The following is a 14594-nucleotide window of genomic DNA, read 5'->3' as shown; positions in this document are numbered from 1 at the left end:
TCCGCTCAGAGCCTCTCATGGGAGAACATCTTCTGCTCATTACCCTCTTCCCTGGATTTTAAAAATGAGCAAGAGGAAGAACAGTAGTGTTAGCATGCTACTGGGGAAGGGAAGGGGATTAAGTACCTTTGGGAATGGCAAGGCTCAGCGAGGACTGTGTATAACTGGACCTTTTCAGGAGCTGGGAGCATAGGCCTGCAGCTGATAGAGGCAGCTCTTCTGTTGTGTGTAGTCTTCTGGTCCCTGGCAGTTCACAATTTATTCCAGGATCTTCCATAGGGATTTTAATCCATAGGAGAGAATTGAAGCAATATCATTTTCATGAAGAACTAAGAGTCTGATTAAACATGTGAATCTATAATGATTTAAGTATTTGTAGGAGTGGTTTGGCTAGACAAAGTTATGAAGGTTTTTCTAAGCAGAGTACATAGCATGTTAGCAAACACAAGGGCAAGAGGAGAAAAAAGGACACACTGTAGCAGATGTACTACTGTGGAGTGGAATGTATGCAAAAGGCAACAGGGAGAAATTAGAAAAATCAAATTGGAGTGGGGGATAGTCTTATATTTATTAACAATATCAGTATACTGCTTTTCAACCAGAATTATTCACACCTTACCTAGTTATAAGCAAAACGCTTGAAGAAGCTGCAGAAATATAGGATACAAGTAGCCAGTATAGGACACACACACACCCCAAAAAAAAGAAAGAAAAAGAAAGTTATAGGACCACTGTTCCCTCTATGATGTGCATGCGTGCTCACAAGTTTTTTTGGATGTCCACTCAGTTCATTTTAGATCTCGCTCAGATTGAATCAGAAAGGCCCCATTCTGAATGCATGTGTGCACACACTGCCTTGATACTGCCGCCCAGAACAAAACTCATTCCACACTGAGATGAAAAAAATTAGAGGAACCACTGTATAGGACACAAATTAGGACTACTTTATTTTTAATATCTGTGTGCCTGCCCATAAAGCACCCACTTGGTCTTCTTCCTTCTTTGTTTCTAAGACACAATACTCTTTGGTGCTAGAGAAAATGGTATCTTCTAATCTTATCCACCATTTATCATTGTCACAAAAATAGTTTGCAATGGGAAGCAGCAATTAAGTATTCACCACAAAATATAAGGCATATGGCAGATAACATGTTCTATGGAAATCTCAAGTGACTGTCTGATGACTATCAGAAAATCTCAAATACTAAGGAATCTTCAGACTTCCCTGAACCTTTCCCTTATCTGCCAGTCAGGACACATATAGCATTCTCTTGCCTCCCTATGCATGTTTACCTAACCTTGTGAATTGGGTATAAACCCAAGAACCACAGATAAATTCTCTTGACATAAAATTCCCCAATATCTAACATCAATGCAAATTATATCATACATATACCCTATATCATTAGGTATTTATATTTTATATAAAATAAAACTACCTAATTGATGAGTGCTCAGTAGAAAAAAGTGTGTGAGAAAAAGAGAGAGAAATATATAATTTTCCTACTGAGCACTGGTCATTAGGTAGCTCAATGCATATAAAACAAGAAATCGTAATCTAAGGGAAAAGCAGCTTACGAAGGCTTTCTAACGTAAATCCCAAAATATCCCCCAGATGCACAGCAAGAAGAGTTGGTTATCAAAGCTCTAAAACCAGGCCCAAACAATGTTTACAGCTTGTTAGGTTAGAAATATGAAATTTTGCATTTTTTAAAGGAGTTGTACCTCATACATAATCTTTCAAAATTAAAACTGTTCAACACAAAATAGGAGATTTCAGCCATGTATCAGCAGGACCTGTAGAAATAACATTATTTCACAACCCTTAGGAACATATTCCTGGAAGCCAAAGAACACTTTTAAAGAGGGGAGAGAGCAACAGAAATCACTCCTCTCTCTCCCTGCACATATCTTCTGCTGCTCAAGAAGCCTTTGAGCTCAAAGCAGCCGTCACTGCAAGGGTATAGCTCCTGCTCCACTAACGCTGCACTGGATGTCAGACAGTGTCTTGCCTATCACCATCTGGGGTCTCCAGCCTAGGATTGTGAGCGTTGGGACTAATAGTGATACACTATTGCTGGAAGATCCCACTACTGCTTGATTCAAAGCTCACACAACAAACTGTACCTGTTCAGAAATGCAACAACATTTAAAAATATTATCCCACTTTATTGGGCAAAAGTATCTCAAAGCAGCTTACACTGAGACTTAAACAAAATACATAAAAATATAAATATTAAAGACAAAGCAAAAATATCAGCCAGGTTAAAAACGGCTAGAAGGCCTAGGTGAATAAAAATGTTTTTTGGCAAGTGCCAAAGGAAGACATTAGACTCTGCCTGCTGAGCCTCCCTGGGGGAAAAGACCAGAGATAGGGCTGGGTCTAACAGGACTCACAGACTATTAACCTTCAGAGGAGTACTATGCCAACCAAAATACATCGGTCACCATATCCTGATAAACTGAACCACTAGCTTACAGCATCTCTATTTTATCAGTACTGCCCTGAATCCAAACTAGTGTAAATGCTGTAGCACTAGCACATCTTCCACTAGTCTGGAACAAATGTTGCTTTGTCGTGCTGTACAAGTAAAAACAGGTTGCGTACTTGTAACTAGAGATCCTGTGGAATTCATACATTGTTCCACACTAACTGAAGATGTTGACGAGTTGTATGTGTCCCAGAAAAGGTCTTCTATAACTGTATAAAGTCACAGTGTACAACTTCACATAGATGTGCAAGCTTGAGTGCGTGCATAATACTAGTCTAGATGTCAGCTATTGAACTTCAATGTATTGATCCTCATGCAGTCTATTACTGATCCTAGAAATTGGTTTAGTATCCTGCAGTTTCACCTGAATCTGATGAAAAGAATAAGTAGAATTGGGTATAATCTGCATAGTTGCACAACTTCATACCTATGGGGGGGGGGGAGACAGACAGACATCTCCTCACAGAATAGCATTGGCTGCAGGCATTAACCTTAAGCCATAAAAATATGGAGGGGGGCACACAGTGTTTAAGCCGAGTAGCCCCACTAAAATTGTGACAGGTGTTCATATACAGGACACTCTGCACAAAATGGCACAGGTTTTAACAATGTAACTTTGATAGGCATCATGTGGTATTTTGAGGGTTCTAGAGATGCCATGTGGCCTAGGTGCACACATTTCTTGAATACTGCATACACATGCAGTATTTGATTTTTTAATTTTATAGGACAGTATTTGAGCTTTTAGAAGGATGACAAATCTACCACAGACTCCTGGTCTATTAAGACTCCTAATGCAACACTCTTGGTCACTGAATCAACCCTAACATTTTCAGTTAAAAACAGTTATTGCAATTATGCTGACAGCCAAAAGGTATGTGTTTTAAAATGAATTAGGTGCAGAGCTAATAGAAGTGAAATAATTTACTGAGCTCTGCACTCATGCTGAAACATTTCAAACCATTCACTTGCAGCCTGCTATTAATATATATATATATTTTCAAGTTCTGCAGTGTTCAGTTGGATTTACTTCCTGAAAGTGTATTCAGGATTGCAGTCTAGAGGAGCAAAATCAAAAGCTACTAAGAATAAGGATGCGGTTGCTGTTTCTTCTCTCTGTCACAATAAAGGTAAAGTGTGCCATCGAATCGACTCAATGCCTGGCAACCACAGTAAGAGGTGAGATAGTTAAGTATTGCCAGCACTGCAAGGGTATGCTTATACATCTGGACTGGTGCTTTCCCTGCACTAAAATTTGAAGTTTGCTTACAGTTGCAGTTGGTGACTCACATGCTGAATGATCTACCTTTTCCTGCACTCCAAGGAATACCACTGCCACCCAAAACTTGTGATTTTGTTGTAAATCTGCTAAGTTATACCAATGTATGAAGTCACTGACTATCCAGTATTAGCAAACAATAGCACCCAATATGTGTTTGTTTTTTGGTTTATATACTGCCTTTCATTAAACAATCCCAAGCAGTGTTCTCTCTAATTTTTTCATCTGTGTGCGGAATGAGTTTTGTTCGGGGTGGCAATATCAAGGCACTGTGTGCGCACATGGATTCAGAGTGGGGCTTTCCTGATTGAACCTGAGTGGGATCTGAATTAAATTGAGCAGACATCAAAAACTTGTGGGCGCACACATAGGCACACACCTTAGAGGGAACACTGATCCCAAGGTAGTTCACAACATATTTAAATAAAAATCTATTAAACAATTAACATTCAACACAGTATAAATCTAAATAAAATTAGAAAAACATACAAAAACCACCACACACCAAAGTAGGAGCAACAAAGGAGATCAACAATCCTACATAAAAACCTGAGAAAAAAGCCACTCTACTCAGCTGAAAGCTCTGATGGTGAAGGAAGAGTGGAAGCCTACTGGGAGAGCATTCCAAAGCCAGGCAATGACCACGTGCAGATATATCTACTGCAATTCATGGAAACAAGGCAACACACTTTCTTGAACAAAGTAAAGCATGTGCAACCATGGAATTAAAGGACAACCTATCTCAGAGCTCTGAAACAGGAGCAATAGGCTATTTAGGAAGGAATGCCACACCAAGAGAATGAATTAGCAAGCCTCGGAGGGGCTATAACAACAACAACGTTGACATGGCAATGAACATGAATAAACTGTCTCCACCCAGTGTAAAAACTGAAGGGAAACGCTGAGGGTCGGGGACAGAGAGAGTTGAGGGTCTAGCTGTCAGCAAAAATTCTCTCTACCGTTCTGACGCCTCACTAGACATTACTAACTTTCTCCAGCAGGACTTCAGTACCATAGCAGCTGCATGATGAAAATATGCATAGATTTATCAAGTGAAGGTTTCCCCCCCCTCCTCCCCGAGATCGTGTGCAGCAAGAGGAAACTTGCATCTTCTTGAATTTCTGCTTGCTACGGAGATACGGTAAGTAGAGGAGGAACCTTGCAGAAAAGACAGCGGACAATCCACGCTCCAGTTGCTACCGGTCAACATTTTCTTTTCAGATGCCGCCTTTTCTATTTCCTTCGCTACCACCCGTTGTTCCTCAGGAGATCAGGTGCTGCTGTTGGGTCTTGGGATGTGGCTACAGCTGCCTCTACTGATACAGTTCAGCCCCTCGCCGGAACTGTTCGCTGCGGAACCAGCACAGCGGGTGGAAAGGAAACGATGCGATAGGACAGGAGGAAGCGAGTAAGCCCTGTCGGGTAAACAGATGCTTAGTGCCTATCGCAGGCTACAATCTTGCTGAAAGAGGCAGGCGAAAACCTATTCCCAGACAGGATGAACACTGAGCTGCCCCAGCAACACACCTCAGTTTCCGAGAGGCAGCATTTCACAGCTGTAAACGCTAGCCTAGGAGAAGCGTGTACTACGTAGCAATACTTACGCCTTTACTCATTGACTCAGACTGCGCATGCCCCTGTTTGCAAGGCAAGCTGGGACTTCGAGTTCTAGGACATCGTTTTTTTTTTTGTTGCCTTTAACTTTTCCCTCCGACTGCTGAAGCGGGTGGGAAGCTGGAGATCCAAGATGGGGCGGGGGGAGGTGGATTTTAAAATAGATATCTATATCAAACAATCTAGAGTTGTAGTCCTATTTACAACAGTGACCAGCTTTGAATTGTTCAGCGCTCGTACAATCTGTAGATGTTCATAACAGTATTACTTCATTTCTACTGCTGATGAGCACTGATAAATCTCATAGCTGACATTAATTTTCTCAGAGGTCTGTTTTACCTGCTCACCAAAGTATCCATAGCAGCCTCTTTAGAGATCCGAGCTGGAAAACTTTCTGAATTCACGAGAGATGTTTAAAAATGCCAAAGAAGAATTCCCATCCTGAATAGCTTTCTTTCTGTGACCATTCTGGAAGCAGAAGCATTCCAGCTTTTCGGACTGTCCAGGATTTCCCTTCTCGCTGCTCTCTCCGCACCAAGAAAAAACTCGGGTCCCTAAAACCCAAAATTTATTACCAAGAGTAGACACAGCTGGTCCTATCAAGTGACGCAGAGCTCCTGGAGTTGTGTGTTCTGTGGGCACAATTACACCTTCTATTCACAAGTTTCCAAAGGGTCCCTCTGCGCAAGAACCAGAAAATAACTTCTTAGACGCACCACCAGTCCCTCCTCCCGGGTTGACTTCACAGCGCTTTGAAGCGTCACCTTCAGGCTTTCCTATGCGGAATATCTCTCCCCCCGCCCCACAAAACGCAAACGAACTTTACACTGACACAACGCATTTATCTTGCTTGTTGCGCGTTTTCGTTACTAGGCAAGTGCCTACGACTACAAGAAGATCGTACCCTTTGAATTTCAGTAAACTTTAGTAACTTTCAGTAACTTTACTCTTCAGTAAAGTTAGTGCGATATATTATTTCTGAAAGAGCTCTTATGCATGATCCTTATGCATGCATAACCAGAGTGTCTGTGGACCAGTGGGAGGCACCGGCAGAGTTGGGATGACCCACATATGTCAGCGTTCCAAAAAAAACCAACCACCCCCCCCAAAAAAAAACTGAAAGGGGGGAAAACAAATCTTAGATGCACCCCCCCCACGCGCCAAAAATTAGTACCTGCCCACATTTAACTCAATTGAACAGAATATTTGTGGACTCAGAGGCCAGTTAATAGACAAGGAAGTGTGCAGAGCTAACTCAGTGTTGCAGGTGGGGGAGGAGAGCTTGAACAAAAAGAGCAGGAAATTTCTTAGACTGCAGAATACTCCATCAGGACAGTTACAATCACTTGTGTTTCCGAGGAAGAAAACTGTTTAAAAGTCTGTTTTTCATCAGCTATTTCACAGTTTTGTGTTTCTGAAAGGGAAGGGGTCTGACATCTTGGAGGGCAGGTTAACACCCAAAAACATAAGGACAAGAGCATGTGTATGAACTCTGAGGAATGGAAGGGGAAGCTGTGCAATGAATTTGTTGATCTGTTGAACATTGAATGTGTGCATACAGATGCATAACAACCAACATTCACCATTTGATATAACCAATTGCACACAATCCCTTTCACTCCCTACCTCAGCAAATATTGGATGAAGCATTAAACTGATCTCTCACCAGCAATTAACTCTTACAGCTTTAGGACTGGGTGAAAAGGAGGTGGGACTGAGCATCAATTCCATCTCCCTCCCCCACAGAATTCAGAAAAAAATAAAATTTGCGTATGAGTAAGACTCCTGTTAGAGTAGGAACTCAGCCTTGTTGCTAAGATTTGCTTTTTCACCCTGCTCAAGTAACATATGCACACCAGGGATATACAGCAACATTTTGTTTTTGGTCCATACTTTTACTTCCATAAATCCAAAACAAATTTACTAGCCCATAGAAGCTCAAAAAGCAGAGATGTGGTTTTACATTAAAAATCAAGTAATGTACAAACTATTACATTAAGAGCCTTGGCTCCACACCATGTAAAGCCACTTTATAAGCCTGGGCAAGGTAATTGCTATTCGGTAGGGCATGCCAAATCAAATATTCTTAATCTCACAAATGCATTATTAGCCTTATTGAGATGTTATTGTAAACACTTGTTCAACAAGTGTACACAGGTACAATATAATACAACAAATATTTATATACTGCTTTTCAATTAAAGTTTCCAAAGCAGTTTACACAGATATAAATAAATAAATAAAATGGCTACAGTTATTCACAGATTATGTTCAACACAAGTACAGCAGTATACCTCCTATCAGTATCCTGCATTTGAGGGGCCAGGTTGACTTTTAAAATGAACACACAAAGATGTATGTGGGTTCAGATATAAGAATGCAGGTACCGTACAACATAATGTCTGAATATCAACCGTCTATCAACCGTTTTATAGTCCTATTGTACAAATTACATTCTGCTTGAGAAAACTACAGGTTGCTTACCTATAACTTTGGTTCTTCTAGTGGTCATCTGTCCTTTTACACAAATGGACTATGTACCAGCACAGAGACCTCATCAGAACCTAACAAACTCAATTCTCCTGCTTTGGGCGGGAACCCCTCCCCCAGCCGCTATATGTGGCTGTGCCACTCTTCATCCCCTCAGTCACAGAGTTCAGCTTCAGCAGACCCCACGGGGAGGATGGGAGGGCATGTAAGAGTCCAGAGTCCGAACACCCCATTTTACAAACAGTTCCCTGAGAACCCTGGGGTCCAAGGTCTACTCGTGGAAGAATGTAGTCAACGTGCTCAATGTGTCTGCCTGGACATTCAGGGAACCCTGGATGTAGATCGTATGACGTGACACTGTGTGTGCCACACACCAGTGCCACAGGTCCAGTGACAGGAACAGAAGGCTCCTCGAAGACATGTCACCCTGCCGAATGACGTAGGCTTTTGCCGACATATTGTCCATCTGTATCATCACCAAGCAACCCGCAATAACGGGCAAGAACCCTTTGAGTGCATGGAATATGGCCAACAACTTCAAATAGTTGATGTACTAGGTCCTTTCCCTGGGAGACCAATGTCTGCTCAGGCGAAATCCATCCAAGTGTGCCCCCCAACTGAGTTCCAATGCGTTGGTCGTAATCACCCAACATGACCAGGGAGCCTGTTAATGGGCGGCGACATTCAGATGGCGAATCTCAGCCCACTATGCCGGAGTCTCCCACACCCATCGAGGGGACATGCACTCTAAACCACATTTTCTCAACCACTGGTCACTGGACCGCTACCGGTCTGCGAAGGATTGAGTGCCGGTGCCTGGCTGGGAGTCAACCCACCCCCAAACAACTGCAATCAAGGCACTCACTTCCTCAGTTTTGCACATGGCACAGAAGAGGAAGAGGAGTATCATGGAGGCGCGGGACCCTGCTTCCGCCTTGCCTCCACGTGCTGCTGAGAACTTCCTACAGCTATCTGATTCCCTATCTTTACAGCTTTAAACTGTATGCAGCACAGGGGCATCGAGGAAAAGGTATGGCAGTGGGCGCCACTTGAAGGGCTGCTGGTTCTTGCATGCTCATACAGGTGAAACTCGGAAAATTAGAATATCGTGCAAAAGTCCATTAATTTCAGTAATGCAAATTAAAAGGTGAAACTGATATATGAGACAGATGCATTACATGCAAAGCGAGATAAGTCAAGCCTTAATTTGTTATAATTGTGATGATCATGGCATACAGCTCATGAAAACCCCCAAATCCACAATCTCAGAAAATTAGAATATTACATGGAACCAAGAAGACAAGGATTGAAGAAAAGAACAATATCGGACCTCTGAAAAGTATACAATATACTGTGCTTGATTGGCCAGCAAACCCTCCTGACCTGACCCCATAGAGAATCTATGGGACATTGCCAAGAGAAGGATGAGAGACATGAGACCAAACAATGCAGAATTGCTGAAGGCCGCTAATGAAGCATCCTGGTCTTCCATAATACCTCATCAGTGCCACAGGCTGATAGCATCCATGCCATGCCACATTGAGGCAGTAATTGCTGCAAAAGGGGCCCAAACCAAGTACTGAATACATATGCATGCTTATACTTTTCAGAGGTCCGATATTGTTCTATTCTTCAATCCTTGTCTTCTTGGTTCCATGTAATATTCTAATTTTCTGAGATTGTGGATTTGGGGTTTTCATGAGCTGTACGCCATGATCATCACAATTATAACAAATTAAGGCTTGACTTATCTCGCTTTGCATGTAATGTCTCTGTCTCATATATCAGTTTCACCTTTTAATTTGCATTACTGAAATTAATGGACTTTTGCACGATATTCTAATTTTCCGAGTTTCACCTGTAGTTTGCAGCCGAAGGTTGATTGATTGAAACCCAGCTGCCTATTGTGGCCAAGGCGCCTTGAGAGGGAACGCTGTTTCCCTCTTGCATCGGTGGGGCATTGTGGTCCCTCGGCCCCCTGTAACCCCCTGGTCTGCACCACCGGTGGAAGACGGCGGTCCCCTTTGTGGCCTCACCAGGGGGTGGAACCTCTGGTCGGGATCATGCTGTGGTGAGGGCTAAGCAGCCTAGGGAGGGAGGGGGACCACGTTGGCTCGAGCTTTGCAGAAAGGGAGTGCAGGTGGACCTTTCTTGGGGGAGGGGGAGCAAGTACGAGTACCAAGGAGGACTGAGGGAGGCAGCATGGTGGGGGGGAGAGGCAAGATACCATTTTGTGCATTCGTGCAAAAGGGTCATTGGATGAATGGCACTGGAATGAAGTGATCCTAAGGATTTGATGCCCAGTGCAGTTCGTGTCCAATCCCAACTAATTAAAAACCAGCTGCCTGTTGCGGCCAAGGCACCTTGAGAGGGAATGCCATTTCCCTTTTGCATTGGTGGGGCATTGTGGTCCCTCGGCCCCCTAAAACCCCCTGGTCTGCACCGCCAGTGGAAGACGGCGGTCCCCTTTATGACCTCACCAGGTGGGGGGGACAACCTCTGGCTGGGATCATGCCGCGGTGCGGGCTAAGCGGTGGAGGGAGGGAGGAGGGCTGCCTTGGCTCACCTCACAGCGACGGGTGGGCAGCATGTGGGACCATGTGAGCTGTGTGGCCCCAAAGGCAGGCTAGTGTGATTGGCGCACGCAGGGGAGTTGGGAGGGGGGCACAGAAGCACGCGCTGTGAGAGAGGATGGGGAACACCTGCTACACTTTGGTGCGCAAGCACAACGGTGGCAGCTCTTGGACCCAGGCAACCTTCCCAGTGCAGTCCGGTGCACCATTGCCTCGCCCAGCCTGGACAGTGCCTCGTCTCCCCAGCGAGGAAGACGAGGCATCCACCACTACCACGTCCCACACTATCTCAGAATTGCCTCCTTCCTTTTAACACCAGGTCCCCACCACTCTTCTTCACATTTTCTTTCACCATTAAAAACAAACAAACCACCCATTCCCAGCACTTGCCACATAACTGTTTTTAAGCAGTTTTGGAGGAGCTGTGCGGATTTCATTAGGTCTGCCTCATAAAGTGCACATCTAAGAGCAGAATCCAGATCAAGCCAGGTGATCATGACCAAGCAGCATTGACACAAATGAGAGATGACTAAATTAATTTCAGTGGGTGGTCCTGACTAATGTGGTCTGGATCTGGCCCTGCAACTACACAACTCCACCTCCATCAAGACAGGGTTAAACTGTAGACTTCGGGCTCTACTGACAACTTGCTCAGCTCTCCTCTCCTCACCTCCTTTTTGCTTTGCTTGACATCCAACCTGATGAAGAGTTTTGGGGAATTCAAAAGCTTGCTTGTGTATTGTTTTCATTGGCCCCATGTAGCTTTTGAATTTTTCTAATGGCCCAACATCCCCTCTCCATTGAGTAACCACAAGCACCCCCACTCCGTACATACTGAAGACATACTGGAGACATATTTGTTCACCCAGGCTTTTAGATTCAGGGGTTCTCAACCTTGGGTCCCCAGATGTTGGTGGACTTCAACTCCCATAATCCCCAGCCATAATGGCCAAATGTCATTGTGGTTGGGTGTTATGGGAGTTTAAGTCTACCAACATCTGGGGACCCAAGGTTGAAAACCCCTAATATTCCATGTTTGCAAAAGATTCCAAATTTAATTATTTTAATGCTTATAATTATTTTAATTGTAAACTGCCCAGAGATGCAAGTTCTGCTGGTCCGGGAAACTGTGCATGAAGAATGTAGCAGTCCTTGAAACTCTGCACAAAGAATTTAGTGGTCCTTGACTCCAAAAAGGTTGAGAAACACTGAAACAAGCCGGGTTCCTGAAGAGGATAGAATACATTCAAGAACCACCTTTGAATGATGTGCATTCGAAGGCACACTTGAGGGAACATGTAAGTGGTGGCAGCCATGTGCCCCAACAAATGCTTCACCGAGCACATAGTCTGTGGGCCCCTGGCTAGAAAAACAGCAGCCAGCCTCCTGAGAGTATCCATACAGGCGTCAGGGAGGAAGACCTTCTCCAAGTCCATATTGAAGATCAACCCTATGAACTGTATCCTGTGGGTCAGTTCCAGTTGAGATTTCTCAAAATTGATCCAGAAGCCCAGAACCTGCAGGGTATCCACGACAATCTCAAGGGCATCAAGGACCGCTCGTCTGGTTGCTGCCAGTCTGTGAAGACAATACTGAGCTGGATGGACCAATGGTCTGACTCAGTATATGGCAGCTTCCTATGTCTTATGTGCTTGCTAGGATGAGCCAATTGTCCAAATAAGGCAAGACCTGCAATCCTCATTCCTGCAGGAAAGCCACCACTGGGCCAGGCATTTTGTAAAAACCCTCAGCACCATAATGAGGCCAAACGGTAAGGCTTTGAATTGATAGGGGATCCACATGTTCTTTTCCAGGATGGTCAGTATAGTCGGTACTGAAAGCATGTGGAAACGTTTGTACACCAGGTGCCTGTTCAGGGCCCTGAAGTCCAGTATAGGACACTGAACTCCATGCGGTTTCAGGACCACAAAGTACCTGGAATAGAAACCGGGACTCTCTGGACTGGCGACTCTCTCTATCACATCTTTTGAGAGGAGAGCAGAGACCTCCTGGTCCAACCCCAGAGTATACAAAGTAGACACAACCCCAGACACGGGTGGCATCCCACTGAACTCAAGGATGTAGCCCAAATGTATGACCATGAGGAGTCACTGGTCCATGGTCACCTTATCCCAGCTAGCTGCAAATGGGGCCAGGCGAGTCCCACAGAAAGTGGTTATAGTGGGCATTGTAGACCTGATAGTTGGCCACCCTTAGGTAAAGAGCCAAGGCCGAGTAAGGCCGTCTCCCAAAGTAGTCTAATTTTCTGCCCTCCTTGTCACCCAGAGCCAACTGACTGTGACCGCTGGCCTTCTGTAGAGATGCCTCAATGGCAATAGAATGTGGGGCCAGATGATTCTTTAGGAAAGCTGTGTCATCCTGCAGTTGTACCATGTAAAAGTTCTCCAAGCACCTATTGGGCTGAGAAAGAGTGGCTGACTTTTTCCAATGGCCTTGCATGACCCCCTCGCATGAGTTAAGGGGTAAAGCAGCCAGTACCTTGGTCTCCGCGTCAATAAGGCTAAACAAGGGGTCCAATTCCCCCTTCTGCCTCAGACCGAGGCTCACACCCAGGGCAGAAGGCCACATACACAGAGTACTGTTTATAATCCTTCGACGGAGAAACAGGCTTAGAGTCTGAGTGTATGTCCAGCAGAGACGACCTGGGGGAAGCAACTTCCAATCCTGGGGAGCTAGGATCACTCTCACAGTCCGATTCAGGATGTGCCAAAGAATCTTGGGCCAAGGCTATCAAAAGCACAGAGAAATCCATCTTGCCTCCCACGATGTCCAGTACCAAGGCTGGAGGCTTCATCAGCAGTACCTGAGCCAGCTGCAATGCCTATTGCAGAAACTGAGTTGCGGAAGGTGAATTGCACCACTCAGGCCACTCTCTAGAGGAGCATTGTGGGGATCGGGAGCAAGGCCTCCCTTCTGAGTGTGAGGGGGGTTCATGCCAGTCTCGAACAGTTCTGGGTCTCCCATTTGCAGGACCTTCCCGGTATCGAGAGCCATATCTGGGCCTAGCATAGTCTGAAAAGTCTGAGCGATAGTCCTCCTGGTATCGCCTAGAGGCTCCCAAGTCCCAGCGCCAAGAGACATAAGAGGATGGCTCAACCTCATCCAACGGGGAGCAGTGGTCCATCATATGGTACCAATCCGTATGTCCAGACTCACAACGGTCCCAGTCCAGTCTATAATCAGAGGAGTAATCATCCAATCCCTACGAGTTTTTCCTGGTGTCGTCGAGAGGGCGAACGACACCGAGGCAGCCACTACGGGTCTTCTGTAGGCTTGTCCGGCAAATACGCCTCCTCCTCGGAAGAAACATATTCAGGTTCGCCCGTTGCCACCAACAGTTCTCTACTCATGCGGGCATGATCAGGCACCAAGGTGAAGGAATCCTCAGCCTGCGCCAAGCTAGGCTGAACGGAAACCGAAGACTTCAGTACCAGTGGGGCCAAAGCCTTCGCTGAGTCCAACTTAGGCTTTTTTGCCAACAGGGCCTCCAGCATAGGAACCGGAGAAAGCTTATTTTTCTTCGGGATAGGAGGAAGGTGTTGACCCGCCGGCAAATCATGAGGCAACTTCGGAATCTTCTTATTTTTCTTCAGCTTCGACATCGAAGGAGTCAGAGAAGGATCCATCACTGCAAGCAGAAGACGCTGAGGCAAGTCCTCAGAACACATTGAAGCGCTCAAAACCGTTGAGGGATCGACGATGGAAGACGCCCAAACCGGTATCGAGAACGGGGTTTCGATTTCCACAAGAGCAGATTCCGAACATTCTGACTGTATCAAAGTCATCTTAACTGACCGCTTCAACAATAAGGCTTTTGAAGAACGGAGAGCCAAGTCCCACAGGGCTGTGCGCAGGCGAGAAGCCCTATTCTTGCTAGCCTGCTTCATAAACCTCTGGCAATGAAGACAGGTCTTGACAATGTGGGATTACCCCAGGCACAAAAGACACTTGGTATGAGTATCGGGGGAAGGGATCTTAAATCCACAATGAACACATTTCTTGAAGTTCATCGTGCCTGGTATAAACACCGTAGGCCAGCCATCACGCTCTATCCCAGCCAGGATCCGAGCTCCAAAGAAACGGAAAACCCATAAAAAAACAAAACACCAAGAATAAAAATGCTAC

The sequence above is a fragment of the Hemicordylus capensis genome, chromosome 3, assembly GCF_027244095.1.
Source record: "Hemicordylus capensis ecotype Gifberg chromosome 3, rHemCap1.1.pri, whole genome shotgun sequence".
NCBI classification, from domain to species: domain Eukaryota; kingdom Metazoa; phylum Chordata; class Lepidosauria; order Squamata; family Cordylidae; genus Hemicordylus; species Hemicordylus capensis.
The sequence above is the reverse complement of the archived record's forward strand: the minus strand, read 5'-3'. Positions refer to the sequence as shown.